At 37.7% G+C, this 22211-nt stretch overlaps 1 protein-coding gene across 1 annotated transcript in view; it reads right to left on the bottom strand.

Moving 5' to 3' along the window:
• The window catches only part of LOC306849818 (transcription factor 7-like 1-B), a 61077-nt gene that overhangs the window by 36308 nt on the left and 2558 nt on the right, over window positions 1–22211 (bottom strand). The window lies entirely within an intron of this gene.

Here is a 22211-nt window from a genome sequence, read left to right as displayed (position 1 = left end):
AAATTAGCTTAGTTAACTTTGTTAGTGAAACTGAACATTTATAGCTAGTTATGTAAATGAAAACAGATCCTGGTAAACAAATCCATGACAAAAACACAAAAATTAACTTTAAGTACATATGACACAACAACATACTTGGTATTTATTGGCTCTGCATGCTTGCAAACTAGCATAGACTATGTTTCTGCTATAAAATCTGTAAACCTTCATTTACAGTCTGACAAATTCTGTCCAGATGTGACGTATGAGGCACTGTAACTTTACAGGCTCCATTTTACTGGAGCGTTTAGTTTATATAGCTGACACAGACTTAAGATTACAAAATGAGGCACAGGTATCACTTTAAACCCAGCCTTTAAAAAGTTTTCTGCAGCCGAAAATGAGAAAATAAATATTTGCTCGGGTGTAAATCTGATCGTGCAGCTCTTCAATAAGGGCTTGTGCTACGAGAGGCTGAACACACACTGCTACCATTTAAACCGGCCTTTTCACTGCCATGACACATCACTTTAGAGAAAGAGAGAGAGAGAGACGGACAGAGAGATTGAAGGAACAGACAGGGCTAAATTAAACACATTTGTTTCTGCTCACACATACCACAAGCCTTATGAAAACAGAGCACTGATTGTGTTCGTTCTTAAGCCGCTCTGACAGAAACACACACACACAGCTGTCTATAGAGGGCTGGATGTATGTTTGGCTCAGCAGTAGAGGCATATAGAAACAGGCCCGGACCTCCTGTGTTCGCAGACTGAGCTTTACAACCCTCCACACATCCTTCTACGCCATGAAACACGTATACACACAGCAAGGAAGCTCCCTTACTGACTCAAAAACGTGTACTTGCAGGCACGCAGTCATAACAGAGACAAATATAAGAACAGCTCACCAAAAATGATAATTGACTCTCTCTAAACCCATATGGCTGTCTCGGTTTCGCTGAATGTCCAAGCTGCTCTTTTCCCATTTAATGAAAACAATGTTTTCAATCAATAACTTACCCTATATATAGCCTTATCAAAAGCTTCTAGTTTATCAACAACAAATTTTGCTGAAAAACCTGTTGCACACCATCCATCTTCGGTCATTTGATTGAGTTAAAATTAAGCAAGTAAAATCCTTTTAGTAAAATTATAAAAATCAGTCAAGATATCGCAGCAAAAAGACACATGAACCAAACCCCGATGGACATTTTTACAAAGTAAATATTATTATTATTATTATTTACAATACTGTAAAATGAACGATTATTTGTTCATTGCTCTGTAATTTTATTACAATAAAATAATGCAAACTAAAGAGCTTTAATCATAAGAGCATTTAAAACAGTAAGCATTTAAAGATATTATTGGGAGATACAGAGTGACAACTGCATTTTATGAAATTAAATCCGCTACACTGTTAAAAAAAAAGATTTCAAATCTGAATTTCATCTTAAATTTTTGGCCACATAAATGTTAGCAATTGCCCCAAAGTGGCATATTTTTTTTGCTCAGTTTAGACCTATGAATAAAACGTGTGTTTTTTTCCTGAGTATGAGCTCTATATTCTTGCATCAAATAAAAGCCTGATGAAAAGACATTTTTCTGATTATTATTTTGCATGTCAGGCTTTACAAGGTTAAGTATTAATCTGTTCCTCATAAAATGCTATACTGTAACTTCATAAGACAAGCTATATCACATTTGATTTGTATGGACAGCTTATGATGTTTTTGAACCTTGACAATTTCTGGTCCTCATCCATTGTTATTATCAGGAAGAGCAAAATGAACGTTCTTCAAAACGGGTTTTTCTTCCTCTGAAGAAAGAAAAATCAAGGTGAGGATGACTAAAGGATAACAGGATTTTCAGTTATCAGATGAACTTCTTTTGTTACCCACTGATCGCTTCAATTCAGGAGTAAGATCATTTTTATTCGTAATGCCCAGGCCAAAATCTTTGGCTTTCAACACCAGTGAGCCTTCTTCAAAACCTGTTCCGTCATCGGTGTTGTTTTAGCGCAGAACAAACAGGAAAGCTCGCAACACAATGAGAAAAGCAAACAGCATCCAGCCCCACTGACTGCGTGAGGTTCTGGTCCAAAGACGATCTCCGTAGCATGGCCGTGGACCGGGTCGAGGGTCCGAGGGGTCAGGAGCCCCCTCACCTCCTCAACACGGTTCACAAACACCCTGAGAAAAGGATAATGGACAGGAAGCCAAACAGAACAGGAATAAGCTTTTTCGCTAATGGAGCCGACTGTGTGCGTGAAACGTTTGAGAAATTAGATGGACAAGTTAAACTAACAAGCTAACAAAGTCTATTGTGTTTATTCACGAATGAAGACTTTGAATGGGATTAGAAACCTAGCGTTAGTGGAAATTCATTGTGTCGCAAGGTGGATTTGAATGGTGAGAACGTTTGGAAAACAAATTTCTATTTTGGCCTTATTTTTTCGTCAGCGGGAGTCAAAATAGAGACTTTGCAAGTAGTCAAAGAACGAGATATATCCACGCCATAAACTGTAAATGGCTATTAAATACATTTACGTCAGCGTGCTGGCGTCCTGAAGGCCTCGTAAAAGCTCCCAGCGCTCTGCTCACGTTGATAACATATGTTAGGACTTCCAACTCAACTACCAGGGTGATGTCATGTAAAGGTGGAATTAGATTTTGTGTAGAAAAGCAAGAATGTGTCACACTATTAAAATGAGGTGTGAACAATGGAGAAGGAATTAAGATTTCTAGCTTTGATACTAAATCTCCTCGACACCCTATTACAGCGACAGCTATAGCCACTTATGAATGCACCGGATCACAGGTATTTACACCAAACCCATCCAGAGAGTCTGACTAAGAGAGAGCATGAAACACGCAAAGAAAGGAAAACAATACGCTCACAGGAAAGGATAAAACGGAGGTCACAGAAAACAAAAAAGATCAAATACAGTCATTGTGATTTGAACTGCATTATGAGAAACATTTAAGATCTTGTTTTGCAAAGAGCCAAACCTCATTCAGACCAAAGCTATGAATCTGATGAATGACAAAGACCTGGACTTCAGGAGAACTGTGCAAGTGTCAGAAGGATGTATTTAAATCAAGGCAAATCTACCACTTCAAACGACAAAAAGACAGGCAAGATTTCTAAAGATTCATTACCACACAACTTCACTTCAGAATGAAGAGTCGATGACACAAAAACAAACATTTAAGCCTATATAGAAACTATTAAGACTGATCTTCAGGGTCAAGGACCTATTGTTATTGAAAAACCAAAAATGGTTTTCTTCTAGAAGATATGCCGAACTACAGTGAACAGGTTACATAAAACACAAATATTAGTCAATTGTAAATCTCTACCAATCCATCTTAGTGCTGAGGAAAAGGCTTTGTGGGAAGCACACGTCTCAAGAAATCCACTCAGCTTTTGACCCTGAACTTTGACCTTGCATCGTTAACCTGAAGGGCAAACACAGTATTGAGTGACAGCTGAAGCAGGGTCGTAGTGTGTTTGTACACAGGCCCAAAAGCGAGCCGCTGGCACCGGAGCTCTACGAGGTGTTGCATTACCCCGCAGCCCCAGTTCTTACTCAGTGAGACTAATTCTGGGTCAAAGTCTCTGCGCCATTTAATCACATTTGTTTGGCAACTATTCTGCATTAAGCGAAACATGTCAGAGATTAACCGCTAAAGAACAAGGAGAGAAACAGACAGCAACGGGGGATGAGGAGAGAGAGGAATGAGTTATTAAAACAGTGCTGGTTCCTGTTTAAGATTTTTACTGAGCTTAAGCTAATATAAGTAATACCAGAGCAGGGGACTGGAAAACTATAAAACACAAGTGTGTACACACGGACTCAGCTGAACACACACACACACACACACAAATGGAAAAAAGTTCATGTGAGCTGTAATCTAAAACTACATCTCAAGAACAGCCACTTTAAACTTATTTTATACACACACAATAACTGAACAATATTTGCTCAATATATTTAAAAGTTTTGGCACCAATAGCCTTACGGGCAGTGTGCTGACATACAGCGACGTTGCGCTGCTCGTGGGGCTTTCCCAACCCTGCTCTCCCAATATCTCTCTCTCCCACTTTCCTGTCATTACACTGTCCTATATCTAAATAAAGGTAAAATGTCAAAAATAAATTTAAATTTAAAGATGACAGAAAATGGCCAAATATTTATGGCTGATTTATCTGCTAACTGGCAGATATATCATACCACTATTATATACATAAATACACTACTGTTGTAAAAGAATGCATTTCACATAAGTGCGGTTCTTTTGAACGTTCGATTCAGAAACTTTTGAATTTCTAATAAGAAAATGTATTACTTTTCTCCACAAAAATATTAAGCAGCACAACTGTTTTCAACATAGATAAGAATTGTTTCTTGAGCATCAAATCAGTATATTAGAATGATTTCTGAATGATCATGTGATACGGAAGACTGGAGTAATGATACTGAAAATTCAGCTTTTATAATATATATATATATATATATATATATATATATATATATATATATATATATATATATATATATATATATATATATATATATATATATATATATATATATATATATATATAGATATAGAGACGGTGAGGAAATTTTCCCACCGATTAATCGACGTGTGACAACACCGGTAAAACCGGTATCACCGTGGTGGGGGGTCGTTTGAGTTTTCCCTCAATTCCTCGCTTTCCTTCGGTTTTAAATCGCTTGTAAAACGTTTTACTTTCACTTTCAAATTAGCTGCAAATCAGCGTCAAGCAGTTTGTTTGTTTTAGTTCGTTTTCCCACTTTCCCTCACTTTCCTTTGCTTAAATAGCTTGTAAAAGCACGGTGCGCATTTTACCTGCGCAAATTAGCGGCAATTCAATTCAAGCAAAAACAAAATGTGTGTGTATTGTGTATATAAGCTTTATATCAACAAAACTGGATATTCTCAGGCAATTTTAATTTGATATGATGTAAGTGAAACCGATTTAATGAGTTTAGGATGGGATTTTATGATATCCATCAGGACTTGATGTAATCCAAAAACCGAAAAGTACTGTAATGTAGACAGATGGCTGGACTAAAGCAGTTGAAAAATCCAACAAGGATGAGTGAAGTCAACCAAAGCCATTTTATTTTTCCTTTGGAGTAACATGCACTGAATCAATAAAGTCAACCGACTCAATGTTGATTAAAATAATAATAATAAACAATTCCATCCAATGGCAAAAAATATCCAGCTAGACCTCATGCTCCTATGACAGCACATTCAAGAATGAGGCATAGAATTGCTATATAATTGAGTGAGTAGGAGTGATGAGGAGATGCATGAGGAGAAAAAGACGCAGTACTAGCAGTAAAGTTTAAACGAGTGTAAGGTGTTTGTTTGTGTGTGTGTGTGTGTGTGTGTGTGTGTGTGTGTGTGTATATATGCCTCAGCTGTAAGACTCTGAGCTGCTGCTCTGGTTTCTTTGTCCTGTCACACATGCCAGTCTAAAACTCTCAAAGAGCCCATTCACTACCAGTGCTGCACTTGCCAACACACACACACACACACACACACACACACACACACACACACACACACACACACTGTCCTTTCCTCTCTACAGTCCAATGTAACGCACACATTCCTTCTTAAGTGCTGTGCGGACAACACACCATGGCCGCCTCGCTCCTGCTCCACTAAAATGATCTTAGAAACTCAAATACAGGCTAAACCCATCTTAGAAATTAACAATGGAGAGTCACGTGTGCGGGGAATCCCAAGGCCTGAGCTCACAAGCTAAATCCAGTTTTATTTTGGGGTGCTAGGGAAAAGGCAGTTTGAGAGGAAGAAATGAATCAATTGTAGGAAAACTAATGAGAGAAATCGTAATACCTAATAATATGTCAGCTACAAGCATACTTAAAAAAGACACTCATCTTTGCCCTCCGTTCATTTAGCATGATTTGAGATAAATGCATGATAACATTGTTCTCAGATTTGGAAATGACTTGAAATATGACATTAAAGTAATTTTCTTAGTGAATTATGGGCTTGTGGTGGTGCTTGAGACATTATTGGTAATTCAATGCTTCTGTAAAGACTAACAATAAAACTAATAAATAAATAAAAAAATCACATAAAGCATGCTAAAGTGTAACAGACAGCTTGGCTCATGAATATTGTTTATGTCTGTATTCGATCAGACGGATTTGTTAAAAAGTGGATGGCAATAGGTGCGTTAACAAATGCCACTTACGTATTAGTGCTTAATCTTAAAATCCTCAGTTTACTATGTGAAAAAACTGAATTCCACCAGTTAACTGTAAATCCATTGATATTAATAGGAATTGCGCACTTTATCTGTTCACTTTGTCATAAATGACTGTACTCATTTTTTTTCTGTCAAAAATTGTTCTAGGTGTATAGCAATGACAATGTATCTGTGCTAAACTTATTGTTAGCCTATAACTCAATCGCTGGCGAGTAACCTCGAACAATTTATTAGCCATTGGCTAATAAGACAATATTTAACCATGTAGCGCAAAATTTAGTTGCATGAGTGATTTACTCTCAATGAAGAGGGTTAAGAGAGCGGTGTTTGTTTGCCTACCAAGATGGCCGCAGAGTAAACTACCATGCCTTAAAAGGACTTTGGCTGGGATCAGCACTAGCTCCGTTTCCACTACAGATTTGCGCAAAAGCTTTGCGATATTTTCTAAATGTCTAAAAAAAAACTATTGCGAATTGATGGCATTTATATTACAAATGTGATGCGACTATAAGGTAATTTTTTTCTCGTGGCTTTTTACATTGCACTTTTGCGAAATATTCCTTTTTCGAATTTCCTGAAAAATCACCTCATGCGAGCATAAAAACTTATTTGCGATATATGGGAGTTGTGATGGCGTATTTTCAATTCACAATTTTCAGTTTGCACAAATTGAAAGGTAATGGAAAGCTGCTGACAAGATGTATGTGACAGAAACATGACCTTAACAGATCTCTCAAAGCGTTAAAAATTGGAAGTAGAAGCTCTATTTGTTTGCCTACCAATATGGCTGCCAAGCGAACCACCTTGCTTTAAAGGGACTTTAGCTGGAATTAGCACAGACAAGATGTGTGTGAAAGTCAGAAACATCATTTTTGTTGACCTTAATAGTTTTAGAGATATCACAGTGTTACGCTCAAATGTTTTAACCAGTCATTAAATCAAAAAATGGGAAATAGGTGAGAAAAGTGAATCTGTTGCTGGGTCTTAATTGAATCTAGCAAGACGGTGGAACATTGTGACTATCTAATGAGTCTAATTGATTTAGACAAGTTTACACTAAGGTTTGTTCAAAGTTTAGGAGGATTTCATCTGGCCAGAGGTTATCGTAGTTATGGACATGTTTAATTGGGTTACTCTGGATCTATTTCACCTCATTCAGACAATCCTGATCCAAACCAAGAAACCTGTGTAATGTAATATAAAAAGGTGCTTTTTACAGATTCACAACTACTTCTCCAAGATCTCACGGATCCAATGGAAACTGTGACTAGCATGGTTTTATACTTCAGAAAGCTGCACAGAAAGCTAGTCGAGCGTTTGGGACTGTTGTTGTTGCAAAGCGCCTTGCCTGGAGCGGCCTTGTTAAACGAGCTAATCGTTTACATCTGGAGTTCCGCGCAGAGGAGGGGAAGGAGTCGGGATGGAGGGGAGAAGCAGGAAAAACAGAGCAGGATATTCAGGAGGTGCTACACGAGCACAGGGGCATATCCTGTGACGATAGGACATACGTGACCTACCGAGAGCAAGACAAAACAAATAAACCTAGAGGGAAAGAATAGCTTCATTCTTTCTTGGACGTGTAACGCTGGAGGTGTCGTCTTATCATTAGCATGCCAGCACTGCTGTGCTTCAGCTGTCTATACCAGTGCCGCGGCTCACGAGTGTTTTTGTGGCCTCTGTCTGACCTGTGGGCCGAAGCAGGGCCTTAAAACAAATATGATAGTGATCAGAGATCCTCATCTGGATGTGACGGTGTGCAAGGGCCAGAGAGCCACGTGTATACATACGAGGACCTGCTCATGCTGGGCAATGAGACAACACTGATAATAGTGAAAGTAGAGGTCTGGGGCTTATTAGATCAGAAACATATTTAAAACAATATACAAGCCAATGCATGGCATTATAAGTGAACCAACTTCTACTTGATGCATGCTCTTGTGTAACTGTGTTGGCATAAAACCTCAGGACTGATATAGGTGATAGAGTTACTTTCAGATGCCTGTACCATTAAACCAGTATATATGCGTTGTTACTTTTTCAAACTGTTGCTCCAACATGCCAGTATTTGACCTGAAGACAGAACTGACTGGGATGATGACAGTTTATGTTAATGGCTGGCATGGGCATACAAGGATTGGATTATGTACAAGCACAACAGTGACCGCCCACCTTTCAGCAGCTTATTTTTCCACTAATTTAGGGATTCATTATAGAGATTTATGCCTTTACCAACATTATAAACCTGGTCTTGAAGCAAAAAAAGCTTAAAAAATATATATATATATATATATATATATATAAAATCAAAGACAAAAGCATAAGGGCATGAAACATTGAAATTATGTAATCAAATTAAAAAGCTACAGTACAATATAAAACTATTGATTCATATACATTTATCATAAGCATTAAATGCAGTATATTTGAGTTATGTGGAAAAATGGTCAAATATAGATTTTTTTTTTTTAAAGAAATTAATACTTATATTTGATTATTTAACAACTTTTGAACGGTAGTGTTTAAATTGCTTGAGATTAAAGAGAGACTTATTCAATAATGTTTGCAATGCATCATGGGAGTTGGAGTTTCGGAGTAGTTCTTTTGTGTTCAGCTTTTCTGATTGGTGGAATTCGAGGTGTTGTTCATTTCAGGATTGTGGGTAGTGGAGATTAAGTTGCAACATATCATCACTTAACTTAAGCAAATCAATTTGATCCACCAATACAGGACGACATGAAAATGTCAAACATGCAGACACATTTACGAATCTTCCATGTACCATCAGTCCAAACTTCCATTTAGAAACTACATTGTCAACCCATTTTTCATGCAACAGTGAAACAACTAAGCTTAATATTCTTCCATCCACACTTCCACTTTTCCTCTCGTTCACCCCCTTCCCTTTTACTTATTTATCATCACTATCACTTTTCCCTCCTTCCACCCACCAACTGTGCAGCATGTCGGGCCCACTCTGCCTCCTCTTTCCAACTCTCTCCGCTAAGCTTTAACTGAAACCATCTGCTTGGAATACCAGACTGATGAAGGTCTGGTTGGGAGTTGCCCTCGCTCACACCCCCCTACTCTCACTTTCTTTCTGCACAATCAGATTTTATTAGCGTACACTCCAGCACTTAGTGTTCTGGTTTTAAGAGCACTGATGGCTCTTAATGTGAAATAAAACCCTGGTCTCCACGTGAGGGGCCACACATGATCCGGAGGGGCCCTGCTGTAGTCGAGGGGGTGGAGGTTGTGCGGAGCCCTGCTATCAATCAGGCAAAGAGCCCTTATCACCCTGAAGAGAGATGGATGACCCCCACACCCCTCCAGCCCACAGGGGGTTAACCTTGGCCTGCCGGTTGGGGGCTTTAACCTGGTCTAACACTGATACCACACGGCATAGAGGGGGCAAGTGGGTATTAGCAGGACATATGATAAGTGCATGCACGCATATTTGTATTCTTAAAGTGCACGTGACGAGTCAGTATTAGTTTGACATACGACAAGCATGAACTCTATAACATGCACAGACAAACAGGCCTGTATTTCATCATGGTCGGCTTTATTTTTGACCTGTGAGCAGCTGCAATTTCTTGTTGGACCAACACGAAGTGCATTGCATTGTTTTCCCAAGCATTTTCCACATTGTAGAGTGCTAGTGTTTAGGCCAAGTCTTTGTGTACAGAGGTATACATTTCCCTATGGGTGTGAATGGAAAATGTTCATGCTGGCGTAGGCTAGGGGTGTGCGATATGACGATTTTTGATCGTGGATGATAAAAATGTCTCCACGATCTGCTTTTGAAGAAATATCGTAGTATCGTGCTACAGCACACATTATGTCAAATACAGTTCTGGCGCCTCAGTCTCTATATACTGTACAACACGACATACAGCAGTAGAGTTACTCTGACAGGACACTGCACTTATTCGCGATTGCAAAAGTACATTATTTGCACACAAGCCTTGCTGGTTAAATGTTTAATTCGCGCGCTGGTCTGACGTGCTCTTTTTCTGAGCGCATACACCTGAAGCACGCGCACTAAAAAGCCTGTCTAACAGCGCCTGATTACTCAACTAACTTATTTTTTGCGCTAATACTGTCAAAACACACAAGGTTTATATAAAGACTCTTATATAAAGTTGGTTATCTCTAAAATGAAAGTAAATAGTTGGGATCTGTAGAGAGAAAATAGAGAAGAAACCGATGCGTGCCTGTATATTACATGCGTGCAGCTCTTAAAGGGACAGTACACTAAACATCCTGTCGACTGTCATTAAAGGATTAGTTCACTTTTAAAAACACTTTTGCTGATAATTTACTCACCCCCATGTCATCCAAGATGTCCATGTCTTTCTTTCTTCAGTCAAAAAGAAATTAAGGTTTTTGATGAAAACATTTCTCCATATAATGGACTTCAATGGGACCCAAACGGTTCAAGGTCCAAAGGCCAGTTTCAGTGCAGCTTCAAAGGGCTTTAAACGATACCAGACGATGAATAAGGGTCTTATCTAGCGAAACGATCGGTCATTTAAAAAATAAATAAAAAAGTTTAAGTTTTATAAGCACAAATGCTCGCCTTGCTCTGTTCTGTGATGCGCGTTCGTGACGTCATGTAATACGCAATGATGTTGAAAAGGAAACTGTCATTTGGACCTTGAACCGTTTGGGTCCCAATGAAGTCCATTATATGGAGAAATGTTTTAATCAAAAACCTTCATTTCTTTTCGACTGAAGAAAGAAAGACATGGACATCTTGGATGACATGGGGGTGAGTAAATTATCAGCAAAAGTTTTTTTAAAAGTGAACTAATCCTTTAAAGGGATTCTATTAATTTCTTGTGCTGAATCCAAAAGATGATATTTTGAAGAATGAGGGTAACCAAACAGTTGCTGGTCCACATTGACTTTGATAGGAAAGAAAAATCCCATGGAAGTCACTGAGGACCAGCAACTGTTTGGTTTTCCACCTTCTTCAAAATAGCATTTATGCTCAGCAGAAGAAAGAAACTCATTCAGGTTTAAAACAACTTTTGAGTAAATGATGGTATAAAAATAAAACATGACGACAGAATTGACAGACAGATGACTATTTAGTTTTGGGGGGAACTATTCATTTAACGTTAACAAAACAACAAAACGCAAAGAGAAAAATCACTCACTATTCTTGACTGAAAATCTTTAATACAGCTGCTTTAGGAATCAGTCTATCTAGTGTTTTATTTTATATTTGTTCATTCAATTTCATTGAATGCTCTGCTAAATAAACCTATTGGACCTGGAAATAAAGCACTGTTTGTTTTATTTGTATATTATGTGTATTTGTAATGTGTATCTTTGTTCTTATTTTTTAATAAGAAAGATAAAATGATGACAAAGATTTTTTATCTTCGCCCACTTTGGCCTAAATATCTGCCATGACTTTTATTTTTGTTTTTTGTTACCTTCTTCGTTAAAATCGTGACTCGTGATAAAAAAAAAATTGTGATATGATATTTTTCCCATATCGCCCACCCCTAGCGTAGGCCAATATGACAGATTGAATGCATTCTTCTTTCATCCCTCATAACCCTCATGACTTTACGGTTAACTAAATCTATTATAAAAGTTATTAATTGTAAAAAAGCTGAAATAAAATCTAAATAGGAGCAATAAAAATGAAACTAAAATTAGAAATGTTACCTATGCAACTGAAATAAAAGCTGAAGTACTAAAAATAATAAAACCAATACTGCAATTACAAAATATTAATATATGTTAAAGTTAAATAGAAATATAAAAAATTCAAACTGAATAAAAAGGACAAAAGTAAATAAAAATGACAAACAAATAAAAATGAGAACTGGAAATAAAAGGTAATTTAAAACATTAATAACTACTAAAATAGTAAATAAATAATAAAATAACACTTGGAGGGCCTCATTTTAATAGATGAGCAGAATATTTGACATTCAATAAAACTATTATATTCATGTTTAAAGATGTTGTTAAATAAGTTTAATGAAACTACTATTCATAGATCACTTTAATACATTTAATAATTTGACAAATTAAATGAAGTTTTTTATAGACCGTTAGATCACTATAAAAAAAATTGCTGCTGCAATTAGTTATCACAACTGAAAAATGTATATTAAGTAATAATCCATTGTTTCAATTTAAAGTAAGTGTTTATGCTTGACTTAAAATATGTTTGGTTAATTTTATTTGGATTTAAGTAATCTTAATCTTAAATTGTAACTAATTGCAGAAGCATTTTGTACAATGATGTAACACTAAAATATCTTCAGTTATAATAAAATTTGAAAATGTACTTTATTTTTGAGCACATTGATAATGGATCGTTTCATTTTTATTTTAAGCGATACTACTATTCCTCCACACATTTGTGTTCGCATTACTTTGAATACGACATCATTCCTGACTAAGGTCTAAAAATTCAGGGGAGTGTCACTCTTCAAATCACACTCAATAAATGCATCGCTCTCATACAAAAGTCTCTATAGACCGCTAACAGAAAGACATCTGGTATTATCTATCAAACTAATCTAATTTGATCGTTCGCGTTTTAAAACTGCGAGTGCAGGGCATCAGCTGGTTAGCTTGTTACTCGCGGATCCATTCGCGTTTCTATTCGCGTCTATTATTGTTTTCATTTCTCTCTCGCTCCGTTTTTCTCGAGTTCATCAAACAACAGTGGTAAGCGGTAAGTTAAATTGGTATCATTCATCAGTCACGGTGAGTAATAGCTTCTTCTCCTGCTATTGTTGTTTGCACTTCATGTCACATGTATAGTTTATCTCTCTCTGTCGGTGATGAGGGATTCACATGTGATAAATGCAAGGAAATAGTTAGACTGACAGAGCACCCAGAGACTACCTCTACAGCCCTGAACGTCAGCGGAGACCAGGACACCGAGATGAGCGCCAGAGACAGATCCCCAGTGAGGAAAGACCATCTCAGCCATCGGGAAAGACCACTGGAACCAGTTGAGCCCTTACAATCTGACTTTGCTGCAGTTGGAATTGAACTGCTGGTTCGTTTGGCCAGAGGAGAACTAGCCCCCCGACTGAGCCTGGTTTCTCCCAAGGTTTTTTTCTCCATTCTGTCACCGATGGAGTTCGGTTCCTTGCCGCTGTCGCCTGTGGCTTGCTTAGTCGGGGACACTTCATTTCCAGCGATATCGTCGACCTGATTGCAAAGACACTATTTAAACTGAACTGAGCTGGATGATGACATCACTCAATTCAATAATGAAATACCTTTAACTGAAAATCTTTTTTTAATCTTCTCATTTTACATTGACACACTATTTTCCTTTTTTGATATTGTGCAGTTGCTTTGACACAATTTACATTGTTAAAAGCGCTATATAAATAAAGGTGACTTGACAGCATACCATCACAAGAAGTAAACTGTTTGAAAACGCCCACTACACCACCAGCTAACAAATATAGACACTGAACTAACAAATCAACTCCCACAGTAATGAAGGCTCCTCTAAAGTCACTGTATCCTTAGGCGGCCGTCCTGTTTTTAGCCATAATTTTTAATGTTAGATCATAGTGGTTAGTGGGTGTATTTGCTGAGCTAATGTTGATTTTAGCCAGCTCCCCTAAACTGAGCAAAACTAACACGGGAAATAAGTGAAGAGTTAAACTGTGGTCACGGACAATTTGGCCAAATTTCGAGGGCAAGAAGGTCCATTGTGTATTGTCAATACTGTAGCAAAGCATCTAGGGACTGTGATGCGTAAAACAAAGACTGGATCGCAGAATTCAGTTATAAAAACTTAATTTACTGTTTATTGTGGAATGTCATGGAATTTGACAAATTTTAAATCAGCCTCTGCCACCTCAAAATATGAACACATGAACAATCTCTTGAACTGCTCTGAAAGTCACTTCATGAGCATTTTACCATTTCTTTTGAGTAAAATTGTCCTAAGGTAAAAGAAACCTAAAAGTCTTCACAGCAACCCATCAGAATAAACAAATATATTAGTGAATGTAATGATAGTACTACAACTAATAATAAAATTATTATTAAAACATTAATTTCAAGGAATATTTACCAGAAAAATGTAAAGACAAAGTATTTTGGTGGGGGGGGGGGGGTAAAAGTATTTTGGTAAATTGTTTTTTTTTTAATAAATTATATAGAGATGCTTTTGATTGTTAAAATTTAATGAAACCATTAAAATGGAACCTAGAAAACTAATGGAAAACAGAATACAAAAATATAACCGAATTTGAGAAAAAAAAGTTTTTTTTTTTTTTACTTTTCATAAATTGCTGTTAAATTGTGTACGTTTCATGATTTCAATTAAGTAGCTTTCTGATTAATACAATTTATTTTAACCAATAGAGACTAGAAAAATTAAATGTAAAAAAAAAAAATGTAATCAGATAAATTATAATGTTAAAAAAAATAAAAGAATTTGGAAAAAAATAAAATGGATTTCATGGGGGCCTAAGTATGAATCACAGAAGTAATTTTTCAAATCAAACAGTTTTCTGGCAAATGTGACCAACTCGAACCTATTGTGACACAAATTCCCAATCTTTCACATATATTCCCAATCATGTGGTCACCCAATATGATAAATATCTGCTCCGAATCTACTTACGCACTTGTTTATGAACAGCTGGTTTCAGACGAAGGAAAAAACGCGAGTTGCTGTACCAGTCCCAGATAGATGTATGTATAGATAGATAGATGTGTGTATGTGTGTATTACTGGAAATAAGCACCAGCCCCCTGAAAGTCCGATACAGACTTTAAAGATGGAATAAACAACTCGTGTCTTGTCAAAAACATCCCAGCGCGGAATTAAAGTGGGCGTCTCAAAGTGCCGCTTCTGTCAGAACCTGGACAACTCCGAAGCGCCCGCTTCAGATTAATAAATTGATGAAAAAATACATTTATACACATGCTCATCCCAAGCAGCTTCAAAGGCCTTCTCATTGATGTCACTGAACGTAGCAAGTGTGTGTGTGTGTGTGAGGAAGGCTTGTTGGTTTGCCAGTCCTCACGGGGGGTTGAATCTCTCCTGAAGGGCCCGGCTCTTGAAAAGCCAGTGAAGGCTATAAACAGAATATGTAATGGCAGGGACGGAACAGAGGGAGGGATGATGGGCAAGCTATGGGTGGCAGAAGGGGTCGACGCCAACTCCCGCTCTCCTAAGAGAAAGGAAGGAGGAGGGAAGGGCAAGGCTGGCAGTGTTTCACACAATTCAAAGAGTAGAGAGCGCGTGAACACGCTCGACGATGCACTGGTAGTTTTTCTAGGACACAAGTTGAATGGCTGATGGGTTTAAGGAGAGTTTGTGTTTGACAAGAACCTTCAACGTGACTGAGAAAAGTTTCTTCAACAGAAGTTTGCTGCTCTGTATTGTGCAACATCATTTAAAAAAACTCAACGCTTCGGTGCTAAAGTAAAAATCTGTGAAAGACAGAAATACAACCTGTTTATTGAGCTTCAATCATTATTCGAGAAACTCAAGTCATCGTTTACTCAATGTCCTTCCAAGCCCATATTTGACGCGCTCAGTGTATGTAAATTGATCAGTGTTTATATATGTGAATATCAGTTAATTAAATCTGTTTATCGATTTAGAAGGCTTGCTCGATTCAGATCTTGATGTGTGAAGGTGTTGATTGCATGTACTTTCAATGGATGGACAAAAAGATGTGAAAATATTAAAAATAGCTTTATCTGTGTTTCAAAGACGAGCTTAAGTCTTATGGGTTTGGAGGAACATGAGGGTGAGTAAATGACGACAATCTTAATTTTTGGGTGAACGATCCCTTTAACGCTTTACTCATTGGATTTATGAATGTAATACACAAACGTGATAAGCTTGTGTTTTATAGATGAGGCCCAAAACATCATTGAATATCACTGAAATAAGTCTTTCCACTGCTGGAATAACCATCTTCGTTAGGCCGCAGTCTTATATCTGGTCCAAAGTGGATCATCTAAGACCAATAATAAACCACTTCCCGGTAATTTATACTAGCGTTAGGTGGTCAAACTTTCATTTAGTGTGTGGTAAAACAGTTAATGACCAACTAATGACTAGCAAACCATGTTCCAAAACATAAACCAGATTTTCCAAAGGATCCAAAACATTTGCACTGGACAATAAATCACGAGATTAGATGTGAAATAGGACTTCAAGAAATCACAACATATTACACACCTAATTGTTATCCCTCACAGCAATTTATTTGCATCAGTTGAAATACTACTATGACTAAAATTCTACTAGTTGTCTTCTCAAACGTCTAATGGAATGAAGAAAAGCATGAACAAAAACATGCTATTATATTCCAAGACATGTTCCTTTAGTCACATCTCACACACTGACCATAGGAGAGTAGATTGTTTTAAAAGGTTGAAGAAAACATGCAGAAATCAGTCAACACTGTTTACACAGTTGTGATACCAGTATCAACAAAGAGAACATTTGGCAACTACATTTCAGGTTGCCATCAACAGATCTCTCGGTCACTCACTGGTGAGCAAATACACAAAGCATAATGTTCAATCTGTTGAAGGTACAGTTACACTCAATGTAGAGGCAGGAGATGAGATCGTTAACTCAGTTCAAACCTAAGCCCTCTATTATGGAATAATGAAAGCAGATGTTTATTAGAATGTTCACGCTGCTCTTTTCCATACATTGAATGGTGACCAGGGGTCCAAAAATGACCATAAAACTATCATAACGTAGTACATGTGACACATGTGTTGTATTCCAAGTCTACTAATTACTTTTACTGTGTTTTTAGTTATTTTTGGAGCTCGACAGCATCCGTCCCTATTCACAGATCTGCTAAAATTCTATTTTTTGTGTTTGATGGAAAAGAAAAAAAACAACATATGAGCGACACGAGGGTGCGTAAACTTGTCGTTTTTCCTACAGGTACAGCCGTCGTCTTGAAAACACACTAACAGTTTACTCACATAAGAAATGTACATAAAAAAAACACATACGCACACTCCGACAATAGCACTATTGACTCAACTGTGTCTCAAAGACTTTAAGTGCTAAGATCTGCTGGCAGAGTGAGAACACCTGAATGTGGAAAAATGCCCAGCGGAGGCCTGGAATGCCGTAAAAGACATGTGGTCTGAGCTGTGATGACATGCTCAGGCATTACAAAAGCGTGTGTTTGTGTGCACGTGTGCCCTGTGCTAATCTTCCCCAAAAGACAAGACTAAACAGTTTAAAATGTGTTTCCACTGAGGTGTGTTTGTTTGCCGATGTGGGCGCCGCAACACAAAAGCCACAGTACAAGGTTTGGCGAGTCGCTTGGTTCCTTTTTCGGGCCCAAAACCCGACAGCATTAAAACAACACGGCATTGTACTGAAAGCTTTTGCGTTGGAAGGTAGAGACCAAAATCGAATGAAAAAGGAGTCTGAAAACCGATTACGACCAAGTCTTTCAATGGCTTTTCCTGGAGAGCGAAGACTTGACCAGACAATCATTTCAGCATGTAAATGTGCATAAAAATACAATGTTAGGAAACACCACAGGCCTATGAAAAACCATTTAGGACTGAATCCATTCAGTGTGTTTACAACACATTATTACGCACCGTGTCAAAACCTGTCATCAAAATGAAGAGAGGCATTGCTGTGGTTTGTACAGGGAACAGGTTGTAATACAGGACAATGACTGTTTATCTTTAATTATTTTTGACTGTCTATACTGACAGAACTTTATTTTTGGCTTTCTGACGTGTTGCGAGCTGGATTTGAACTCATTTTGTCCAATTGAGCACCAAAGTTCAATACGATCTATCTTATGTGTTCAGAATCTCATGTGTGACCCTGCCACAAAACCAGTCAAAAGAGTCATTTATAAAAAAAATAAAAAGTGATTTATACATCTGAAAGCTGAAAAAATAAGCTTTCCATTGATGTAAGGTTTGTTAGTACAATATTTGGCTGAAAATCTGGAATCTGAGGGTGCAAAAAAATCAAAATATTATGAAAATCACTTTTAAAGTTGTCCAAATGAAGTTCTTAGCAATGCATATTACTAATCAAAAATTAAGTTGGGATACATTTACGGTAAGAAATTTACAAAATATCTCCATGGAACATGATCTTTACTTAATATCCTAATGATTTTTGGCTTAAAAGAAAAATCAATAATTTTGACCCATACAATGTATTTTTGGCTATTGCTACAAATACTGTACACCCGTGCTACTTATGACTGGGTTTGTGCTCCAGGGTCACATATTTGCAATTTGCAACAAAGGAAGGATTGACACTTTTCTAATGCCACACTAGAAACTGTAATGGCCACATAAAAGTGTTTTAAATAATCATAAGTTTCACAATGTAGATAAATGTTATTTGAACACATTTTGCTCAAATAAGCACCAAAGTTCTCATGTGTCTCATACTTGCAATTTGCAAAATAAGGAAGGATTTTGACACTTTTCTATTGCCTCACATTTTTAGGAAGCCACATTAGTGTACTTAATTTTCACAATGTGGCTAAATTTTGCTTCTCCAACAAAAGCATTGTGCATATACTCTGAATACTCCACATATCAAGTTCTCTCAATTTCCAACACCAAACCCCTAGCAGACGATTCCTCAAGCTAGGCTTGAGCATTCATCTCAGTGACAAGCACTGAGAAGAGTAGAGCTGGTTGGCCGCCACACTCGATCCTTAAAAACAGTCCCACTGGATTATTGAGGAATGTCAGCTCGGAGCAGGCCCTAAATCAATTATGGGAAATCTGCACGCCTGCGTTTCCCCACATCTTTCCCTTCTGTCACTTCATACCTCGGTTTCTTTCCATCTTCCACTTATTTCTGTCCTATTCTCAGCTCTTTTTCACTGTTTTCTTTTCCGTTTTTACTAAGAGCGTCTCTTACATGATGCTTTTCAAAGTTATCTGGACCGTTGCCCTCACCGCTACATGAATAAAAATTTTAAAATGTCAAACAAGAAGTGTGAGGTCTGAACTGCTCAATGGCTAATCTTGTGGATCTGCCTATCAGGCCTCAAAACACTTAAAGAAAAGTTATGTTTTTGGTGGGGGTTGAATTTTTTTTGCTTTTGATGGATTTCATTAATATGTGATGAAGGCCTTAAGCATTCACAGCTGCATTCAAGGTTAGTTATCTGAATTACAGTGTAGGTCTCAACACACACACACACACACACACATCCCACCTACAGATGCAACAGCTTTCAGACTGATATTTAAATGCCCCAAAGGAGAGACGGGCAAAATTACACATTTCAAAATCGACTAGTCAATTACCGAGTTTACATAATGTTGTCAAAAACAGCTGGTGGAAACACATTCTGAACTCCTTGTTAAAGTTTATATATTATTAAATATTAATTAAAATAAGTTCATTAAATTAAAAAAATATGTTTTTAGGTTATTCAAAATTCTTAATATTTAGTTTCTAAATAGATACAAATAGAAAGCACATCATGCACTAAATATAATACAACACACACAGCACCCAACAACAATAACCTCATTAATCACAATGTCACATGCGTGCATGCCCATATGTGTGTTACTGTCACTGAAGAATGTTAAGAAATTCTAAGGATTAAGCAACGTTCTTTGTTTGCACTTCTTAAGTAAAGCCACAGGTATTCAAAACTCCACATTCCCGTTGGCAAATCTATCCTTCCTACAACTATAAATATTACATGAAATCTATGAATTCAGAGCTTTTCAACTCCACCTCAGGGATATCAGAGCAACAGCACAAGAAACGTACATATTAGTTTAGAAGCGACATGATTAGAAGTTTACTCTATTTGCGACTGCTTTAGGCTTCACTTTGGCATTCAAGGCCTGCCTTAGCAAGCGTTGTGTATTCTCAGATTCCTGTAATATGATTTGTGCACTTTACGGTAGTAACCAAACAGACGGTTAGCTTAGAAAAGCACATGCTAAGAAAATAAATATAAAACTAATCTATGCAGTGAACCTGAGAATGATTTTATTTCATTTTCACTGGTACAAATATGTAGTTGCACCATATAAAAGCAAGAGACCAAAATACTTCGGAGTTTGTTTCTCCTGTAAAAGAAAAAGAAAAATTGCCATGGGGAAAAAAACCTTTTCTTCTGAAACAGACTAAATATTTCATCACATGGTAGAACATTCTGACAAAGAACATTCTATGAAGTCTTTTATATTCAATCCAGTTCCTCAGATTCTCCACTTTACATATTGAAACTGTTGAATACCTTTTAGTATGACATTGTCAAATTAGTCAAATTACGAAAAAAAAAAAAAAAAAAAGAGGATACACTCATGCTTTTCCCTGGAAAACATACTCTACATTTGTGCATTTGTTTGAGCGTAACAGAATATCATTCAGATTCTGACGGGTTCCTCAGCTTTGTTTGGAAACTTCCTTATGTGATTTTGACAGCTGTGACTGAGGCTGTCTGAGCGAGAGCTTAAGATTAGTGTGTAAATATCTGAAGTATGCCAACCACTCATTGTCTGACGCTCGGCTCGCTCGAGAGGTGCCGACTGACAGGCTAAGCTCTTCTGCCTCAATGACCTCCCATTTTACTCGGTCCACACTGGCCAAGACCTGATCTGCTTGAGATATCTCTTACTCCGGGATGATCTGATTTCTGGAACTTTCAGATAAAACACGAGTGCCAATCTGCTCGGGGTCTGGAGGTTATGAACTCCTGCGATTTGAATACTGTGAGGAATAATAAGAGTTAGATGCCTCGTTTTCAAAACAGGATGAGTCTTGCGTGGATATTTGTCTCACATCTGGATGCATTCGGGTATGGGGTCATTTTCTCTGGGAACCAAATCTTTTGACGGTCTCCAATCAGCAAGCGAATTAAAATAAGTTATAATCCTCATCCTAAATGACATCATCTGAATATTTGCTAGTAAGCCCATATTAGCCTTTGGCTCCTTAATGCACATTATACTAGAGTTAACAGAGGGCTTCTGTGCTTGAGTCGTGAGATGTGCTTGACATTGGCTCAATTCACCATTTGAGTCTGCGATGGAATGATTTTTGAGAAAAATCATAAAGGAAAGTTCGCTCGTTGCAGGTACAGCATGAGGCGATTTTAAGGGTGGGATGAACCATGTTCCTTCAGGATAATTTAAGCAATAGACTCTACCCACAACAACACTCTATAGGCCAAGGAACAAAAGTACCACAACTACTATGCAACTTGTCTGTAAGGAGCAGCCATTAGGCTAATGAGGGCCTATGGAGATCTCAATGAAGTCATCAGCATTCACTCAGAATGACAATGTAAGACTAACGCCTCAGGAACTGAATGGAGGGGATTGGGAAGGAGGGAGAGCGAGTGAAAAGAAATAGAGGGGCCAAGTAAAACTTGTGCGAGTGTCTAGAGGGAGGAGGCAGGGGAGAAAACGCAACTTTTCGCTTAAATGCTTGGCTGGGTCCAATCAAATCGCATTGCGATTCAGAGTAAAGGAGGAGGATTTGAGCTCCGGAATAAACAATGGCTGTAAAACGTGTTGATTTGGGGAGATGGCTCACGGTTTAGCCAGAAAACACTCCCGGTTGAGGCTTTCAAAGACCCAACCGTTCATTCTCTTTTTTTTTTTTTCTGTAGAGCGCTGACGCATAACACCGCGTGCAAAGCCATACATGAATGCCTGCTGAGTTCTTTGCAAATTGGGTTGAAAAGACCCAATGCTGGGGCTAAAAGGGCAGTCAACCTTTCCCAGACATGGACACAAAACTCCAACACATCTATAGGGAGAGAACAGACAAACTCTGCAGCGCTCAGACAAGAAGAGCGAACACCCAGATAGAATTTCACTGTGACAGACCTCTTCGCTCGGCCAGACTAATCTTATTTTAAAGAAGTCTAAACAAGCAGCCTGAAACTGCTTAATTACAGCCCAGTGGCAGACAGCACCGAATTAGATT

The sequence above is a fragment of the Barbus barbus genome (assembly GCF_936440315.1).
Source record: "Barbus barbus genome assembly, chromosome: 29".
NCBI lineage: Eukaryota > Metazoa > Chordata > Actinopteri > Cypriniformes > Cyprinidae > Barbus > Barbus barbus.
The sequence above is the reverse complement of the archived record's forward strand: the minus strand, read 5'-3'. Positions and strand labels throughout refer to the sequence as shown.